Source organism: Microtus oregoni, unplaced genomic scaffold (assembly GCF_018167655.1).
Source record: "Microtus oregoni isolate MIOR12 unplaced genomic scaffold, Mior012 000026F_ref0000081, whole genome shotgun sequence".
NCBI lineage: Eukaryota > Metazoa > Chordata > Mammalia > Rodentia > Cricetidae > Microtus > Microtus oregoni.
In genome coordinates this window covers 26,679,478-26,700,587 of record NW_024543085.1, presented here as the reverse complement: position 1 = coordinate 26,700,587, position 21,110 = coordinate 26,679,478, and the positions used below count along the sequence as shown (strand labels likewise).

Below are 21,110 nucleotides of genomic sequence, written 5' to 3'. Positions count from 1 at the left end.
CTCCTCTTAATTACAATGCCCACTGAAGTTCAATCAGGAACAAGGAGACGCTTTGACCCCGGCTACGTTGGCTCTGGCATACTTCTTGCCGACGCAGGACAGAGCTAACTTTAGAAGCCACATCATAGGGGCCGAGAGCATGGAACTGTCCCTTCAGGGAGGACGTGACTTTAAGCTGCCACTTTTCCAGTTCACAAAATGGTCTGCAGAGTTTATCTTGCCTCTACATTTCAAATTCAGATTTTTTTTTTTAATGTTCAAGCTTTATTTCTGTAGGAGTCAGGCATGGTAAGCTAAGTAGAAACAGACCACCCAAAGGAAGTTCTTTACTTCCAACTATTATCACCTGCCAGTGTAGGACTCAGCCATGGATAAGTTTAATGGAGGCCTAGTTTCAGTAGTTTACCCTGAAGCAATACCTGATTGCAGGAAGGACCACAAACTGAGATTACCCGAGCACCACCCAAGAACAGACCATCCAAAGGAAATGCCTAACGTTCCAACCACTGTAGATAGGATCACCTTTCAGCCCACACTCATCAAAACACCCCTTGACAAATGTCAGCCAGTCAGGGGTCCTGAACCTCAGAAACCCCTCTCCCCCACCTTTACTACTATAAAAATCCAATCCAATTCTAACTGTGCTCTCAGGGCTCTCCGATTATTTCAATACGCTGGACATGCTGAGAGACCGAGTTGGAAAACTTGTATAAAATAAAGGCTCTTTGCTTTTACATACCGGACTCGATCCTTGTTGGTTTTGGGGATTTAGCAGATCCTGGCATAACAATTTCCCTTCCTGAAAAACAACCTTCTCCTTGGAAAATTCTGTTGAAATTTGGCAGGCTATTTCTGATCTTGAAAAAAAAATCACGAGAGAAGAGACAAGGAGGATCATACACAACTGATCACTGAGATGAGAGAAAGGCTCAAAACAGGTCACAGACATTCTGAGCACATACTCCTCTCTAGATAGGGAAGGGAGTGCCACTGAACCTGCTAGCTCCGATTTCTCCTCCAGAAAGTGAGAGGTAACCATGGACACTCTGATGAGAGCAATTCAAGAGCAGATGTAGTTTAAACAAAGCTACGCAGGGAAGAGAAGGGGTGGGGAGTTAAAGAACAAGAGGTTGTATCCAGAGTGAGAGCACTCCAATTCTGGAGTCAGCTTTCCACAGAGGAAGAACTGGCTGCAAGGTTGGGGAGGAAAACAGCATGGTCCTAGGCAAGGGACTGCAAGTGATACCAAGGCCCCAGGTTGTGGTTTACCTGGGCCAAAGTGGTAAGTTTTCAATGTTCTCAGCACAAGGCCTGGACGGTGGAACACTCAATTAATGATGGCTGCCCTGTGAGCAGGCAAGCTCCTTCCCTATGCTTGCCCCAGAGTTCCTATCATCATCTCTATTCGAACATATACAATCCTACTCGCTAGATCCAAGCAACACCTTCAAAACTAAAGACAAGAAGTCATTATCCAGCCCGGAAGCCCACAGCAAGGACAGGAGTACTTACTAGACTCATAGGAGGAAGGACTTACAGGCAACCATCCACAAATAAAGATTTCATTCTAAAACAATCCTATTTTCTGGCCTCATCAGTTGACAATGACTTGGCCATTGAAGAAGATATTTTTCCAACAAGGTCCATTTTCTTGGCTCTCCGAAGCCATTAATTACGACCATGTTTTCCCAAATGTGGAAATTCCCCTTGCTCAGATACAACCACTTGCTGGCCAACCCTCCTTTCCTGAGAAACCTCCACAGCACAAAAATATTTTTGTTTTCCCCAACTGCCCACAGGGAAAATTTCCTCACTCTTTTTTCCCCCTCTTCCTTTAAAGCCTTCTGGCAATTTCCAGGAATACAAAGTAAGGCATCACTACTTGCATAGATTACTGGAGAGCCGCTGAGACATCCTGCATCTCACACGACAAGAAGGGATAGGAGCTTCGGATTTCACATTAAGAAAACCACGTCTATGAGTTTCTCTTAATCAAGGGAGGCAATCTGACTAAAATCAAAACGCCTCCCACTCCTCCCCAAGAATATGTTTCTAGGACCATGATAAATACTGGTGGCAAGGGTGTAGCGTGTCCCCTCTAGATAAAGTAGCATCACACAAAATGTGATTAAAACATAGGCAAGCCTTTTATGAACACAGGCACTAAAGCAGATCTACGATATAGACAGATCAGTCTCAAACAGTAAAAATCTTAGAAAGGAGGCAGGATATATCTCGTGTGATAAAGTGTCACCTTTTAAAGCACTATGATCCACAGAACTCAAGTTATAGGAGGCTGGTGGGTGTGATGGCGTGTGAGTCCACGGAGCTGGGCATGGTTGCGTGTGACTCCACAGAGCTAGGCGTGGTGGCGTGTAACTCCACGGAGCTGGGCGTGGTGGCGTGTGACTCCACAGAGCTGGGCGTGATGGCGTGTAACTCCATGGAGCTGGGCGTGATGGCGTGTGAGTCCATGGAGCTAGGTGTGATGGCGTGTGAGTCCATGGAGCTAGGTGTGATGTAACTCCATGGAGCTGGGCGTGATGGCGTATAACTCCATGGAGCTAGGTGTGATGGCGTGTGAGTCCATGGAGCTAGGTGTGATGGCGTGTGAGTCCATGGAGCTAGGTGTGATGGCGTGTGAGTTCACGGAGCTGGGCGTGGTGGCGTGTGAGTCCACGGAGCTAGGTGTGATAGCGTGTAACTCCATGGAGCTAGGTGTGATAGTGTGTGACTCCACGGAGCTGGGCGTGATGGCGTGTGAGTCCATGGAGCTAGGTGTGATGGCGTGTGACTCCACAGAGCTAGGTGTGATGGCGTGTGAGTCCATGGAGCTAGGTGTGATGGCGTGTGAGTCCACGGAGCTGGGCGTGGTGGCGTGTGAGTCCATGGAGCTGGGCGTGGTGGCGTGTGACTCCACGGAGCTAGGTGTGATAGCGTGTGACTCCATGAGTTCACTGGCCAGCCAGTTTACTGTACTTGGTGAGTTTCAGTCTAGTAAGACACCGTATGTCAAAAAAACAAAAACCAAAACCCCAATTTTTAAAAGGGATAAATAATTAAGGAAACAAATAACTCGGGGGGTGGGGGGGGGGCAGAGCCTGAAGACTAAGACCTGATGCGGTTTCGGCTCCTGCATGCATGTGCAGCGTGCACGTGTTCCTTGTGCGCAAACAAACACACAGAATGTTAGATGAGTCATCCAGGTTGCCTTATTCCTGTTCCGAGCTTGTGGAGCAAGGCTGACGACAGCAGAGGAACCCTGGAGATATTTTGTTCTTTTCAGAACATTCAAGAAGCATTTCTGTGCCAGAAACTAAATTTAGTTGGTAGAGAAGGGGTGATAGAGCGATGAATCAGACTGGGTCTGTGCCCCCCCCCCCCCAGTCTTCACAACCTAGTCAAAAAGGCAAGATGTACACCCCAGTTTTCGGGTTGAGGGAGCTGCCAATCCTCCCTTCCCTTGGAGAACTCTGGCAACAGCTGGAGACATTTTTGATTATCAGAACTGGAGGGGGACGTGCCATTGGCACCTAGAGGATACAGCTAGCCATCCGATAATGCAAACACAGACTTCCAATGACAGAGAATTATCCAGCCCCAAAGTCAATAGTGCCAAGACCAAGAAGCCTTATCCTAGCTGTATTAGCTAAAATAGAGGACTTATTGTCGGCCTGCTCAGTGAATTGATTGATTGGTGGTGGGCTACATGGTAAATGACTTCCACCCTAAGGCCCCAGTCACTCTGCATTTACTGTCACCCACAATATCTGCCAAGGTTCTTTTGAACACACGCACATTTAGATGGGTGCCCAAGAAAGCGTGAGCTCAGGAGACACCGGGCAACCTGAGTGGCAATTTATGGTGAAATGTCAAAAAGATGACATTTGGGATAGACAGGCTTAAGGGTAGCACATTCACCCAGCATGCTTTAGGTTCAGTACCCAGCATGGGAGGGGTTGGGTTCCGAGGAACAAAGTTTTTCTAGATGATGTCAGGGCACTAAATGTTCAGTGAAAGTGAACCGAGCATAGCAGCTATGCTTAGCAACACTTGTTTATCTGAACGAAGTCGATTCTTACAAAAACAATCCCGGTGCCGGTGTCTTGGAAATTCCTCATTATAGGCTGGGATTACATACAATACCATGAAGAGGGTTTGAGATCGGCATTCAGAATGTTCCAGACTTCAAATTAGTCTGTTCTTTAAAGCATCGGAGTAGTGATTTTGAACAAAGTTTGAAATTTCAACTATTAAAAAACTGAGATTATCACTTGACGAATTTAGGAGAAAGAGGGAGTGGGATTTTAAAGCAGACCCTGAACATTTTATATATGATGCGGCTCCTGCTCCTTCTATGCAGTAACAGGCAAAACAGAGCTTCAGTTGTGAGCATGTACCACGTACTTTTGTTATATCTGCATAGCTTCACAGAATCTGACAGAGACTACCTAAAGGAGCACAGACACATCCCTTTGTTTCTTCCTCCCGTCTCTCCCTCCTTTCCTTTTCAATTTTTTTCTAGTTTTATACATTTATTTGTTTGTTTGTTTTACATGTATGGGGGTTTTTCATGCCTTGTCTCCCTCAGAGGCCAGAAGAAGGGGTCAGATGCCTTGGGAAAAGAGAGAGATACAGGTTGCTTTGAGCCACCGTATTCCTCCTGAGAATCGAGCCTAGGTCCTGTGGAAAGGCAGCCAGTGTTCTTAACTGCTTAGTCATCTCCCTGGCCTCGCCTTTTTAAATAAAATTAAATCATTTTGAAGTTTTAGAGAGAGTCCCATACTGTAGCCCAGTTTTGTCCAGAACTATGTAGCCCAGGCAGGCACGAAACATGCGGCAACTTCCTGCCTCAACCTCCCAAGTGCTGGATTGCTGGCTTGTGTATGACATACTGTGTCTGGCAGAGAGGGATTTGTTTTGGCTCATGGATTTGGAGGGTTTCAGCCTATTGTGGAGGGAGGGTATAGTGGAGGAGTTGGGATTGTGGGAGCAGGAGCCAGGCAGCAAAGACTATGCTAAAACCAGGGGGCCAGGCTACAACTTTCAAAGGCCCACCCCTAGAGACCCACTTCCAGGAGCTAGGATAGGCTGCACTTCCCAGGGTTCTACCACTTCCCTTAATGGTGCCACCAGCTGAGAGACAAACAGTCAAAACAGGAGCCTGGGGGAGGGGGGAGTGAGGGGTGTTTCAGATGCAAACTACAGCACAAGTCACTATTAGAGAAGTTTGGGATTAATTAAAAATGAAACTATATTATCAAAGCTAAACACGTCAGTAAAAAGACATAATCTACTTTACTAAAACTATTAATACCTCTTTTTCAGGAAAAATGGTGAGGTAGTCTAATATTCTAATGCCAGTGAAATAAACAGCCATTGTTACCGAGAAATCTGTAATTTCGATGAAGCAATTACCTTCGCTGTGCTCTGTGGGTTACCCAGGAGACAGTGGCTTTCTTCTTTGGCCTATCTGACCTGTATGTAAGTTGGTGAGCAAGTCAGGAAATGGCCTGTAATTGTGTATTAGTACTCATCAAATACAAACGGGAAGGGGGAACTACCGCACAGATCTCAAAGACAAATACCTAGAATAATCTGTCATTTGGATTAGCATTGCTGTTCTCTGAATGTAGCACACATTACAGAGACCACAGGGTGCTTGGTGTTCGCAACACAAAGGAGCAGAGCTTTGGAATTTTCCAGTCAAATTTTTTGCCTAATGCGAATTTAGTAAAGCGTGCTTAGGAGCAAAGACGGACTGTTCTCTTTGCTCCTCATAGAGGAATAAATAAAGAAAATCATTTCAGCTCTACATAACAAAGGCGATCTCATGGAGGATAGGGGCCCTAAGTAAATAAATGGGATTTTAAAATGATGCACATTTTTAATACCAAAAATTCAAAATTTAAAGGAATAAGATTTGGACCGAGGCAGCTTGCCAAGGTAGCTTGCCTATCATCAATGAGGTCCTGGGTTCAGAGCAACCCTTGCAAAGAACTGTCTTGGGAAAACATCTCATATTTTCAGAAAAAGTGCTGGAACTGGGGGCCCAGGAGGTGTTTCAGCTGGTAAAATCATGATTGGAGTTCAGTTTCCCAGCACCCACATACAGTTGGGTGTGGCAGTCAGTGCCTGTAATCCCAGCATTGGGGAGATGGAGACAGGAGGCCCCCTGAAGATTCAGGCCAGCCTGTGTAACTGGATCGGGGAGTTCCAGGTTCAGTGAGAGAGTATGTTCCAAAAGTTAAAGCAGAGAGGAACTGAGGAAGACACCAAAAAAAGCCTCTGACTTACCCCTCACATTCATCCACACATACAATACAAACCTTCACACACACAAAAGTGTTGTAATTTGTTAAAGTGCCATCATTGTTGCCTCCTTTTGGATTTTTTTCTACTTCCTAGTCTAGGGATAATGTCTGGGGTGTTTAATAACTCATACAGCGAGGCACTGACCAGTCAAAAGGAATGCCCAAGTAACCAGAGTGGCTCAACTAATATGCACAATCTAGACAGCAGCTTGCATTATTTAATATCGTCCAGAGTTTATTTCTAAACTGAAGACATTAAAAAATATACATCCTTTACTGCAATATGGTTCAGAACAGAGGGGCTGAACTGAGGATTAGAATATGTGTATACAGAAGAAAATTCAAATATTCTCAAGGCTTATCCAAGTCAGTGTTATAATTGCTTATCAACTGAGAATTCTAATTAATTGCCTTCCTATCATAGCTTTCAGGTGGGCTTTTTAAAAATTAAAAATACGAGTTTGGGTTTCCTTATTGGACTTATAAAGCCAAACATTACAGCTAAACTACCCTAGCACTTAGAAGGTTTGAACGTGAATCTCATATTCAAGGCCAACCTGACTACTTAGTGAATTTTAGGCTAGCTCTGGCTATTTAGCAAGACCCTGTGTCAACAAACAAACAAATTAGTAAATAAATGGGCTGATAAAGTGGTTTAGTGAGTAAAAGTGCTTGCTGCACAAGCCTGAAGACCTCAGTTCAGTCCCTCAAACTAACAAGGTAGAAGGAGGGAACTGGCTCCCAAAGACTGAACTCTGATCTGCTGTGGGATAATGCTCTTGTACACCGTGAAGATTTGTCACTTGTATTGGTTTAATAAAATGCTGATTGACCAGTAGCCAGGCAGGAAGTATAGGTGGGGTGACCAGAATAGGATTCTGGGAAGAAGAAAGGCAGAGAGTCAGTCACCAGCCAGAGTCAGATAAAGCAAGATTGGAATGGCTTACTGATATAAAAGATACCAAGACAACATGGATAAACATAGACAAAAATTGTGGGTTACTTTAACAAGAATTATGGGGGGCTGGAGAGATGGCTCAGTGGTTAAGAGCATTGCCTGCTCTTCCAGAGGTCCTGAGTTCAATTCCCGGCAACCACATGGTGGCTCACAACCATCTGTAATGAGGTCTGGTGCCCTCTTCTGGCCTGCAGACATATACACAGACAGAATATTGCATGCATAATAAATAAATAAATAAATAAATAAATAAATATTTAAAAAACCAAGAATTATGGGTTACTTTAAGTTGTAAGAGCTAGTTAATAATAAGCCTGAGCTAATAGGCCATATAGTTTATAACTAGTATAAGCCTCTATGTGTTTCTTTGGGACTGAACGGCTGCAGAACTGGGTGGGACAGAAACTTCCGTACACACTGATCTCTATTCTAGCACTGTCACATTGTGTCCTGCGCACGCACACACACACACACACACACACACACATACACACACACACACACATACACACACACACATACACATACACACACACATACACATACACACACACACACATACACATACACACACACACATACACACACACATACACATACACACACACATACACACACACACATACACACACACACACACCACATTCTCACATGTACACCCACACAATAAAAAACCAAATCAATAAGCTTTTATTTCTACATCTGAATTTCTACAATGTTCTTCTAGCATTCACAAAAAAAAAAAGTTATCTTTAGGTGATGGAATACAACATAGTTTCGCATTCTCTCTGTGAAATTCAGCATATGAATGTCTTTACAAGTCATTAAATAACAATCATCTAAAAATCCTCTCAATTCTACTTATTTAGCCAACATCTCAGTTCAAGCTTCTTGCCTCTCCTAACTCATCGCCCAAATTTGCTTCTCAAAAACTCATCGCCACTTCCACTGCCGTGAGTCATCTGACAGGAATCTCTCATGTATCCACAGGGAAAGGACTGGCTAGCTGGCTGCTTTCTCCTGGCCCTTGACCTCTGCGGAGCTTCTCCTCTGCTAGCTGCATTCCTGGTGTTGTCGTCACTAGTCGGTTCAAAACACTGCTGCACTCTCCACAGCCTTCTAAAAGGAGGCGCACAATACAGAGTATTTAGAAACTTGGGGACTCAGGGCTCAGCTTAAGTAGTACTTGCAAACCTTGGACTGTCACTCAAGTCAGGGTCCCTGCGTGAAATAATCTCATAATTTCTTGTGTTGCAAGGTGTGTTAGCGGGTAAGATAAGAAGACATTCGGATGATGCTCAGACACTCAGGCTTCTGGGAACATCTCACTGTTTTGCCCACACGGTGTGGTAAGTAGGCAACTTGAACCAATCAAATCTAAGTATCCTTTAGCCATATGACTCAGCTTCCCTGCTCTCCCCAGGGACCCTAAGGGGTATACTTCCTTGAGACTATGTAGTAGCAGGATCCTCTTCCTCTTCCTCCTCCTGCTTTTCTCACTGTATTTATAATGCCATGTGTGCTCTAGTGGTCCACCTAAATAAAGTGAGGGTAAGAAATAGGATGAGTTTTTGCCATGGGAAAAGTCTCAGAGTCAGGCCGCATGACTTCCAGGTATGGCTCTGAAGGGCACATGCCCATGAAAAAGGACTTGAGTTGATGGACCTCTCGTCTTCATCTTCAGATTCTGTGCTCTGAACTCTGCTCGTCCTTCTTACGATCCATCATCCTGGGAGGGTGACAGTCTCTACTGGCCGCCATCCTCACTTGGTGTGGAATGAGAGGCCTCTCTCTGTGAGAGCACCAGCTCTGAGAGCTAAACAGAGGGGGAGAGGTGGGCGGACAAGCACTTGTGGGGATGTGGAGCTGTCCAGCAGAGAAGGAGCTGCAACAGTGAGGTCCCAGAGAATCGCACTCAGGGTAGCAGCTGGCAGCAGGGATTCCGGGAGAGCATTCCTAACCGGAAGAATGCGTGGATGCCTGCAGGGAGACAACCGTTTTTCTTTTACCTTAGGTTGCAGCTACTCACATAATCCTTGGTCTTAAAGTAGGAAATGGACAGTTCAGAAATGAAAAAGTTGTTAAGTTTGAAATCGTACCATTCTGAGAAGCATGATGCAAGCTCAGGTCATGCCCTCCTGAGATAGGTATTATCCCCTTGCCCAGGGTGTCCACATTGTAAGTGGCACGTGAGCCACTTAGCAGCCACCTTGGCTAGCATGTTAACTGCCATGAGGTCAAAGGGATTCCTTGAAGTAACCTTAGTGGACTTACTAATGGCTTGAAGGCACAATGGTGCAGACAACAAAGAAATCATAAAGAATTTCCTTTAAGTGAAAAGGTGAACTCTGTTAGCTTGCTAAGGAAAGGAAGAAGTAGATGCGGAGGTTTTGGAGACATACAGGAAAAACAAATCTATCTGTAAAAGGGTAGAAAACAAACAAGGAAGCCTGTGTGTGCTAGCTTTACTATCAATTCCAAACTGCGAAAGTTATGGTTATCACATTCAGTAAGTGCTTGGTTATGATGGAAAAGGAGTTAAATACGGGCCTTGGTTCTATGGTTTCAGGTATCTCCCGACTATCCGAGCATATCCTGTGTATGAGGGGGACTACTATACCCAATCTCCGTATGTGTTCACCCACCCACCCACCCTGAGGGGAGGTGAAGAGAGAGAGAGGAGCAGAAGTGTGCAGGGGAAGGAAAAAGGGAGACCTGAGGAGGAACGGAGGCAAAGGCAGGGTTACCATAGACACAAACAGTCTCTCAGCTTGTTACGTTGATCCACTTCCTATCTGCATGTGTGGGTGTGCACAAGTGCAGGCTCACACACACACACATACTACACACACATGCATGACCAATAAACATGCCCTGTGAGTGTGTTGCAGCTTTGGTATTTATGCTCTACAATCAAAAAATAGTCATTTTAAGCACCTTTTTTTTGGGGGGGGGGAAGTAGCTAGTCAAAGGTTTTCTTCCAACAGTGAGTGTATAACTTAAAATTTAAATACCAAGTACACGTGTCCTATAAAAGCCTCTTAGTTTTGTCCCCTTTCTAAGTGGCAGGTGCATCCCTTCAGTGTACGCTCACTTGCTTGATAAAATACAATAATCTATTGCCCAATTATTTTTTTATCAATCAACTTGATACCTAGACATATTTGTTTCTCCTTTTCCAAAGGAAAAACCAACATGACCACAAATACCCTAGAGCTGGGAAAAGGGCCAGAATTGGAAGCATTTCTTGTCCAGATTTCATATCCCAGGCAATTAAATATCATCCCAATTTTCTAGGGACATTCAATTGATGATAGAAAAGCAAGGTATTCCTTTGTCATTTTAAAATACTTAAAAAACTATAAGCTAATAAATAATATTTTTATTTCAAAACTGAAAATCCATTAGAGAAAATGTGGGAAATACAAAAATATGTATACCTCAAAATAAAAACTTTGAAGTCTTATTTCAAGATCACTGTTTTCTGAATGAAAAAAAAAAGAGCAAAGTAAAAATAATGTTTGGTCCAAACTAAAAATCATTGCCTACAACAACCTACTCTTTGAGTCCGGGGAGCCAGGGTCTGGGTACGCAGCCATGCTACTGTGCTACCTCCCCAGCCTGTTGACATATCTGAACCAGCTCCTTTAGCATCCTCTCTTCTTGGAGACCAGTGGACAGGAAGTTATCGATGGAGTGCTAGATCCAGCAGGAAGGTTGTGGGCAACTCATCATCTTTATCTTCATAACCAGAGACCCAAGAAACCCTAAAAAGGAACATGGTATCCCAGGACAGCCTTCTTTCTGTGAACCAATACCGAGGGTTCCCCACTTCGGACAGCTGTCATCAGCCACGTGCTTCTCCGAGCAAAGAGCCCCACAGAGGAAGAAGGTAGCTCTAGCCTTGAAAAAGTCTTTTATCCTTCGTGATTTTGATGCCTTTAAATTTGTCACCTGAATGCGATATTAACATAATCGTCTGCGTTTTCTGCTAATGAATGCACCTGCTTCTAAGACTTTATTTTAGCAGTTTTAATGAGCTCTTCAAAAGAGTTTGCCTGGACTCGCTGCACGGCTAGAGAGAAAGCAGCTGTAAGCAACTAACACTGCATTCAGAATTCGAGGGAAGGCTCTGTGAAGTTGTTAAACTTGAGACGCAGTATCTACCCATCTGTCTGCAAGGAGATGGAGCTGAGCTGTAGCTACAGCAACTGGGAAAAGCGCTAGCGAAAGTGGGCCTGGCCAGAGAAGCCTCTTTGCGGCTTGGCCAAAAGGAATGGGCCTCAGGCAAGTCTCTGAATCTCCATTTTCTCATCTGTATAATATGGTGTCTACTTGTTCGTGATGGTTTCATGCCTCATGTGATAAACACTCGATAAAGTAGCATTTCCTTATACCCACAGTGTTCATTCTGAAGGAAATGCGATTTAATGAAGGGCCACCTATGGCTGGGATTCATGTATGTGAACGATCCATCCCTGGGAACCATGGAGACAGAAAGGAAACGGGTGGTGGCCAGGTTCCAGAAGGAGGGAGCGAGCACCAGGCCGAAGCTGCTTAATGGATACGAGGCTTCCCTTTGGGGGTGATAAAAATGTCTGGGAACTGGATACAAGGGGAAGTTGTGCAATGTCACAAAGATGCTAAAGGCCTCTGTGCTGCTGCCTTTAAACTGGGGAACGTTGTGATGTGAGTCTCACCTAAGCAGGAAACAAAACCACTCCCCTCAATACAGAAGGGGACGACAAAAGGATCAAGCACACGTCTTAGGACTGCAGGTCCTAAGAGGGCTCTAAGGTGAATAGTGACTCATCAAGCCTCCTACGAAGGAAACCAATCTGGTCTCCTCTACCGAAGCCATCAGGATGCCCTTTCAATGCTGAGTCACACCTTGCTTCAGGGTGAAAGCATCCCAAGGAAGAGTCATCAACCAATCCGCAGATGTTCAAATCCCTACGCCATCCAGAAAGACTCGGAGGATTTCACAACACTCAGTGGGAGCTAGCATAGTAGGACAGACACGTGATGCTATTTGCATGCTGTCGTCTGGGACCTCCACCTTCCCTTCCACACGGTTCTCTGTGGAACTTTCATTGCAAAAGTTTGAAGTCAGAACCAATAAACTGCCCCAACCCCAACTCCATGGGAGGTGAAAGCTAGGACAAGTGCTGCCTTAAAAAACAAACAAACAAACAAACAAACAAACAAAAAAACATGTACAGAGCAGACCTCGAGATCACAAGGCAGGAGCACCCTAGATTAATGGTGCCCCCTTCCCTCTCCCCCCTCACAGGTGAGATAGCTGCTAAGAAAATCTCCGATTCCCTTTGAACTTTTATTTCAGTAATTGTGAACAAGAGCAGCAGCAAGGCCTCTCTGGAAGCCTCTCCTAACAGGACGCTAGGTAAGAGTCTTCCCTAGGAGTTGGGGACTGGCTCATCAGCCATTCACCCACACTCCTCAATGCTGCAGCAACATGCACAAAATAGGCCCAGTTTAGGAATCATCACCAGCTGAACATGGGTTTCTCTGGAAAGGTCCTGATTTCTAGAATTCTCCAAGCCAAAGCTTCTGGCAACTCCGCGCACCCGTACATTCTAATAGAGCCCCTCGATCCAGACTGAGGTGAAACATCTCTCCAGAGGACTTTGCAGTTCTGTTCTGAGACCTCCGCTGTGTAACCTGAGCTCACCTCCAGCCACCCTCTGGCACTGTTCAGCCACCAGGGCACCGGCTACATGCTGACGAAGGTCTCGCTATACAGCACACTGTGGGCCTCAGAAAGGCAGCATCAGCATCACCTGGAGAGCATCCTCAGTTGGCAGTGCAGGCCAGGTCCCACCCTCAACCTACTGCATCAGAGCCTACAGCTCAGATCGAGGTTCAGGATCTATCTGCTGGAGGTTGCTTCGGCTGGCAAGGTGACTCACCGTGTCGGGTTCCCAAGTTGTATGGTGCACTTTGCACTTCAAGGTTCTAACATAGATCTCCCTGCAGTGCTCCTGGGCAGGCTAGCTCTGCTCTGGAGGAGTTCCCACCCAGTATGCCTCTTGGTGATCTCTGTGCTCCTGTGTGCTGAGTGGTCACACAATTATACAGCACAGCCTCCTGTTAAGCGAGCTACGCCCACCCCCTGGGTCATCGTGCCCTCCTGTTCCCGCAGCTCTAGTGGTACCATGTTCATAAATTGTCGTTAAAGAAGGAAATCACCAGAAGGGGGAAAAATAATGTCTATAAACCTGCATAGTTTAGAGCTAAAGAATATGTTAAAATTTTCCATTGTGGAAATTTCCCAGCTACTGGGCTCTTTAGATTTTTTTTTTTTTTTCAGAGCCGCAAGCAAAGAATGGAAATTTCCAAAGGCAGCATCAAGAGCTGCTGTTCTGCTGACTGTCTCGCTCAGCCAGGGTCATCTGCTTCTCTAAGACATCAAGGAATGCCAAGGTAGGTCTGAGAGAACACACAGGCTTCCTCCAAAGGCAGGAAGGAGAGCTGGGAGGAGGGGAGGGGCGGCAGAGGTGACAGCCCCTGCTCCCTCCCCCTGAACAGGAAGTTTATCCTACTTGAGGTCTTTCCAGGGGCAGCTGGCTGGCAGGATTTTTTTTTTTTTAAACATTCCTAAGGTGGAGATACACAAACATGAAAGAAATAAATATTTGTTGGGGTCTAATCTTGAAAGCACTACCTGGTAGGTTTATCATTCCATCTTTACGTGACTTGCCCAAATAAACGGTTTTGTTTGTTTGTGACTGTGTCTCACCTAGGCAGGCTGGCCTTGAACTCCTGACCCTCCTTCCTCCACCTGCCAAGTGCTGGGATTACAGGCACGTGTGCCAGTTCGTCCAGAGTTAAATTCTGAGTTTAGAGTCTTCAGCTGTACCTCCCAAGACAACCGATCTTCCTGTCCGCCCCCCCTCAAACCAAATCATCCACAAATATCCCAGCAGGTTCTGTCCCCACCTTGGCACTAACATCAACAGCCCTGTTCCTTTCCACTGTAGCTACGTAAAAATACGTTCCAACTCACAGCTGGTCCTGCTGCCTGAGTCAACAGGCATCGAATAGTTCTCTGAGATCTGGCATGTTCCTTCCACCCACGGACGCTGCTCCTACAGAAGGCTGATGGCAACAACTCCATGGAAGTTGGTGTCAAGGCGTCGGGATCCTGCAGATGCCCAAGGACCCCAAGCAGCTTGGGAACAGAAAGAATATTTTCAGACCGAAGCCATGTGGTTTCTGTCTGAATTGTTTGGAAGTTTTGTTTTTGTTTTTTACTTTTCAGAACATTCTTAAGAAACAGATGCTACCTGTGAGTTCTGTCTTCTGACATGCCCTGGTCCCAGGGAAAGGATGGCTATGGGAGGTTTTCAACATTATTGTTACTTATATTACACATTACTTACTGAGACAAATTTGCTAACAGTTAAAATTTTCTGGCAATAAGCTTTGAAAGAAACCACACGGCAGCTCCTGCCTATAATCCTAACACCTGGGAGGTTGCAGTGGGGGACTCCACAAGTTTGAGGCTAACCAGGGCTACATGGTGATCCGAGGAGGAAAGGGGGTTAGGAAGGTAGCTCAGCTGGTAAGATGCCTGCTGTGTGAGCATCAGGACCTGGGATTGGATGCTCAGTACCCTGTTAAAGTCAGGCATGATGGCATGTATCCCTAACCCCAGTGGTGGGGCGGCAGACACAGGAGGCTTCCTGGAGCTCACTTGCCTGTCCATCTAGCCAAACCGGTGAGTTCCAGATTCAGAGACACCTTGTCTCAAAAAGTAACGGGAGTGGGGAGTAATTGTGGAAGACATTCATTGTCTACCTCTGAGCTCCTCATACATGTCCATGTTCCCTACAAATACGTACATATACCAAGGGGGGGGGGAGGAAGGGGAAGAGAGAGAGACCTAAATGGAATTGGGAAAGCCATCAAATGGTTAATGATGGCTGTCACTTCAGTCCCATCTATATGTAGCAGCAACAGTGCCAATTCCAACAGCACCTGTAACAGTAGTGAGGCATAGAATGACGGCAAGAACATCCAGTGTAGGTCTGCTTAGACATTAGCCCCCACAGCTGTTCAGTGTCCATCACTGGAGGCGTCTGTGATAATGATTTGCTTTATACCTTTAATGGGTTAAAATCAAGCCTGGTTCCCCGGTGAAATTCATCAGGTGGTACTTGAATGGGGGTCTGGGTCTCATCCGACAAGCCTCATTTTACCCCTCCTCTGTATCTGTCATGTACTAGAGGATAATGGTCGCCTCAGTAGAAGACACCGATGATTCATAGCTGTGGGTGGGGCTGAGCAGACATGTATGATGAATACATCTTTCCACTTGAGACCACAGAGATGACATTTTTTTAAAAAAAAAAATCCGTGCTTGGAATGCATGCTGCTTTGGATTATGATTGCTTGTGATTTCAAACACGGCCCTGGTTCTGTCCCTCCAGTCCCCCTGCTGTTTGCAGTGTCACTAAGCGGCCGGCTCTAATCAAGAACCGGAGCCCATTTCCAGACCCTTCCAGTCCACGCTGGCCTCTTGCCTCTCTCTCTCTCTCTCTCTCTCTCTGGCTACCAGAAAGGAACAGAAGTAACTGTGCTGAATCCAAGCTGAGCCTCAAGTGTGTACTTCCACTTTCTCTCTTGAACCTGCCACTGCTGGCTGAGCGTCGGCCAACCCGTGGGAGGATGAGTGATTGCATACAGCGGGGGTGAAATGTCCCAACCGGTGGTATCCTAGGTCACCCAGCCCCAGGTAGATCTGGCCCCGAGACCAGGTTTTGCTGACCTTTTATCTAAAGAAATGCATTACCCACAAAGGCGTTAGTACCCACTCTGGGATGCCAGTAGCTTCATGGCAGCTCATCTCCATCACTCCGGGGAGTGGGGAAGGGAGAAAACTAGCTTACTCATAACAGGAGATAAGAAGGGGCTGGGGATAGGGCTCAGTGGATACAGTGGATAGAATGTTTGCCTAGCAAGCCCAAATTTGGAACGTCATCACCAAATAAAACTGGGCATGGCTAGCACATGCCTGGAATCTCAGCACTTGAGATGTAGAGGCAGGAAGACGAGAAGTCAAGGTTATCTTTGGTTACATAGGAAATTTGAGACCAGCTTGGGCTACATGAAACCCTACTTTAATTTAAAAAAAAAAAAAAACGGAAAGAAAGAAAAAAGGGGAATTGACACAGTACCGAGATTGCACTGGGCAAGAACCACACGGAACAATAAAAAAATTAAAAGCTGCTTCAACCCCAATGGTTGTTTGGTTAATGCTACAGGCCAGAATGATCAAGCAATGTTTCATTTCCCAGCCTCTAACTTCTAATACTCATTTAACAAACGCACACTGCATGTCTCAGTGAGGATGGGGCGCCACTCGTTCCTTGCCTGCTTGGAGTTCCCCGAGTGTATTGTGCTGTTTCACGCCTCCCTAACTCTGCACACAATGTTCCTTCTGCCTGGAACACTCTTAGCCCTCTTCTCTCACTGGCGAACGCCTACTCACTGAGCAGAGCAGAGCTCAAGGATACTGCCTCTTGGAAGACTTCCCCAGGAGCACCTCCACCTCCTCGCCCTCAACCTCCGGCCACACGCGCGGTCTCAGCATTCACTCTGCCAGCCTAACAATTAAAGCAGAAAATGCCTCTGTGGCACTGGGCACTCACTGTGTGCCGACGCTGTTCCACGGCATCATTTGATTGAAATTTTCCATATCCTCGCGTCTTTCCCCAAGGCGGGCGTATGTTCCGTGCTTCGTGCTGGGTTCTTCCCACCTGTTGGGCAAACAAGTTATGTAGTAATGTGTCACATAAACTGTGCACCCACTGAGGGCACCTATGGCATTGTCTCACGAGTGCAGTCTCCAGAGCAGACTCTCAGGGGGCAGCGGATGAGCGACTGAAAAGAACAAACACTTAAACAGCCCAGAACACATCTCGGCCGTCTTTTCAGCTCTCCACCGGGACAATCACGTCCAGGAACTTTTTAGAGGATGCTGTTATGATTATCATGGTGCCACATATCAGGGATGGAAGGTATCAAGAACTCTCTGATAACTTTCCAAGGCTGCACAGCTCGTGTGTGAGAGAACCGCTCCCAGGGGCTATGCTCACAACCACAGGAGGGAAGGGAAGCTGGGCTGACTCAGCATGAATCCATGTCTGTCCCCAAAGGGTGAAACTTTGAGGATATGAATGGTGTGGTGGGCATGACCGGACGCTCGGGCTTGATCGCCCATAGGCTTGCACTCACGTGGGCACTTGGTGCTCAGTGTGAAGAGGTGGAGGTAACTGATGGTACTTCCAAAGGGTTTCCTGTTGTCATGTGTGCTCAGCACGGTGCCTAACAGCCCACATATGCTGTTTAAGGCCTCCCTGACAGCAGGCCGAGTCTTGCGGCATAACCCCTATGCTGGTCCAAGGCCATTTTACAAATGAGCATCTGGAAGACAATTACTTGGAATTGTCTATGAGGCTGCTGAACCTGGCGAGGCACTGGCACTTTCTGTAAAAACACAATGGCCAGCTGCTCACGGAAGCTTTGGTAGTCCCCAGGGGGCCTCCCAGGCAGAGTGCCTCTCAGCGACACAGATAAAGGCAGGGACACACAGTGACCGGACCACAGCTGTCTCGGTACAGACCGGCTCTGCTGAAAAGACAAAGAATAGATACTTGGAATTTTGTTTCTGAGACAAATATGACCTTGGAAAATGTTAGGTCTGAGCACTGGGACATTAGAAAACGGAAATGACCAGTTTCTGCAGCCCCTTCATGTCCACAGTCCCTTTAAATTCAGACAAGTCCATTTTCTGCTTCTCAGTCGTGTCCATCCTGTGTTCTATAGGCCTTGTGAAACCAAGATAGCCATGGATGTGGCCTACAATATTTGTGGATGACACCATCATGTTGCAAGGTCAAGAGATTGGACGCCCCTGCAGATAGCCCTCGCCCTAAAACTGGGTCCTCTCTAATGGTTTAAAGGGCCAAACAGTGGCCAGAATGACCTCCCACAGGTTCCGAGTACTTAGCACAAACACAACAGAGGGAATAAGAACTCCAGGACCCCAAATATCCACCTGCCCTATGAGCCTGGACAAGACTGTGCCCACTGGCTTTCCTCTTGGTGAGGAGCTTCTCCCAAAGACACTGATGGCCTGGCTGGAAAATGCTAGAAAATCCATTTGATTTGTATTCATTTTCAGGGCACCGGGTAGAACTGATAGCACCTTGCTTCCCAATTAAAATAATAACCCAACTGTTGTGCTTACCACCTCCAGATTAACAACTAAAAGTCTTTTGTTTGGTTCACTGGCAAACTTTTACTTTCCCAACTGACCATACACTCCCTGAGAGTCAGGATTGTAATCTTACTCCTTTGGACTCCTTCATGCAGACAATATGTCACAGTCCTTGGTGGAGGTCAGAGGGACAGAGGACAGAGTGTTTGGAGACACCCACCAGCCCGCCCGTGCTCGCACACCCAACTCTGGCTCGGTGGAGGTCTTGAGGAGCACTTAAGTCTGAGATGCAATTTCCTCATCTTTAGATCCCTCTCTGGCCTTCTGCCTGTTGGGAAGATCAAATAAGATAATGCATGAGAAAGTATTGTGTAATCCAAGAACTGCCAATGACTGAAATGTAAGGAACCCTTGGAGAGGCACTTAGTAAATATCTGATTGATTTTTAATGATAAGGTATTGTCTCTCCTCTTCTCTACAATCAGTCCCTTTAAGGATTTTATTTCCTAGAATTTAATTTTATTTGAGTAGCAAAGCCACTTCCCATTTTCCTAATAGTGCGTACTTGCCCCCATAGTCACCTTAAAATCTGATTGTAATCTAAGCAAACCAACCCCAAAGAAGTCACAAAGCACACTACTGTCATGTCATTCACCCGGGATTCATGGGAACAAACACATTCAGACCCCACTTCAATTTCAGGACCTTTCTCGTGCTGCTTTCAGACCATGACAAGTGTACCCGAAGGAAGGATTATGCATCTTTGTGTTGTAGCACACTCAATGGACACAGTTCCAAGCGTGTATCATCACTAAGTCAGGGCCAGCAGGTAAGGAGAAATGGCATGCCTCGTGTGAGAAATTTCACAGCGGTGATACTAGAATATGGTCTCTTAGAACAAACCATTTATTTGTAGTCTTCGTTCTGAATTTGTTCTTAGCAAAGACAGCACTCCTGCTTATCAGAGAATCCTAGATCATACATTAGAAGTCTTCCAAACACGGACCTTGCTTAAGGGGCTTTGAGAAAACATTCAGTGTAGTTTCTGGGTTTCTCCTCTCTTAGCTAATAAAAGAACCAAGAAACAAAAACAAGAGACACAAGGAAATAAATAAGTTGTATATTCCAGGGATGAGTTTACATCTGATTTCCCATCTAGTTCTCTGGGACCAAATGCCAGGAAAGTAAAAATACCTAGATTTTATAAAATGGACAAAAAACCAAATAGCTAAAGAACCACTGGCTCAGCTTAAGTACTAGCATCTCTCACTGAATAGTTCAATGTCCATTTTAAAACGCTACTTATGAAACTGCATGAGCCTACGTCCCTTCCAAGTTCAACCAAAGTGTGAATCATTGGATTTGTGTGCGGGCTTGAAATGTGTCGTTAATGTTATTGGACTTGGGCCAGTTTTGAACAATACTATTGATTTATGAAGCCCCCTTTAGGGGGCTGCCTTCCAGAGGAGCTAATCACTCTAAAGCGCTTGTCTGTTGTGTGGTATTTTGTGTTCTGACAAATAAAGCTTGTTTGAAGTCAAAGGGTGGAGCTAGCCACTAGTTAACCATAGAGGTCTGGAGGTCTGTACAGAGAGGAGACAGGAAGTGATAAAGCGGGGCTGAGACAGGATCTTGGCCTTTTTGGACAGAGGAACAGAAGAGATAGGAAGGGATTGTGGTTCTCTCTGCTTCTCTGATCTTTCAAGTTTTTGCCTCAGTATCTGACTCCTGTGGGTTCTTTTCTTTTTTTGATAAAGATTAATTAGATTTACACTTCAGTTGTTTGTGTTAAATACACCAAAGATAAAAAGAATAGTAAACAAACTGACAGACAAAAACCCCAAACTCATCATCAAACATTTGACAACTGTAGATATAAAGCCAATCTTGAGAGCCTTAGTTTGTCTTTGAGATGGTCTTACTAGGTAGCTCTAGCTGGCCTGGAACTCCCACTGTAGACCAGCCTGGTCTTAAACCTGCGTTGACCCACCTCTCCTAGGCCTCTACAGTGCTGGGATTACAGGCAAACACCACCACATCTGGACTCTGTGTTTAGTACCCGAGAGGAAGGCTAGGACCTTGCACATGCTAAACACATTCTCAGCTCCTGAAGCTTTAGTTTTTAGCAGATATTAGTAGTAGCCATATGAGATATCGAAATACACCTTAATGTTCAAACCTGATAGCAAGCTTATCCATCTTTATTTTCCTCTAATTAATTCTATTTTCAGCAGACACTTTCTTTCTTACTCCCAAAGCTTTTCCACTTCTCCTGAGGCTGGTAGGAAGCCAAGTTCCCTTCACAGTCAGACCAGAGAGAAAATACTTAAAGGGAGACGTGGTAGCTCGAAATTTTTACTCATTTATTAACTATTCTCTTCTGAGACATGGCCTCTCTGTCTGAATTGTTGAGGAAGTCGGTGGTGTTGGGAAGGCAGTCATTCCCAGCCGTGGAACTGGTTCTCAGACCCTCTTTCCTGGTGACACAGGGGCTCTGGGGAGTGGCAGACACTATGGGATTGGGGTAGGACTGTCCTACTGCAACTGTTATACTGACTGTTATACAGGGGCAGATATCATAACTTGTGAATTT

The 21,110-nt window shown here is 45.7% G+C and overlaps 1 long non-coding RNA gene across 4 annotated transcripts in view; it reads right to left on the bottom strand.

Annotated features, from left to right (window-relative positions):
* LOC121463313 overlaps window positions 1–21,110 on the bottom strand; it is a 172,248-nt gene that overhangs the window by 90,075 nt on the left and 61,063 nt on the right. For 2 of the 4 annotated variants that reach the window (XR_005976425.1, XR_005976427.1), the window contains exon 3: window positions 16,947–17,054. This is a non-coding gene — a long non-coding RNA (uncharacterized LOC121463313). Of the gene's footprint in view, window positions 1–7,944; window positions 9,253–14,299; window positions 14,465–16,946; window positions 17,055–21,110 lie in introns of those variants that run through there. The other 2 variants (XR_005976428.1, XR_005976426.1) reach the window with 2 other exon arrangements.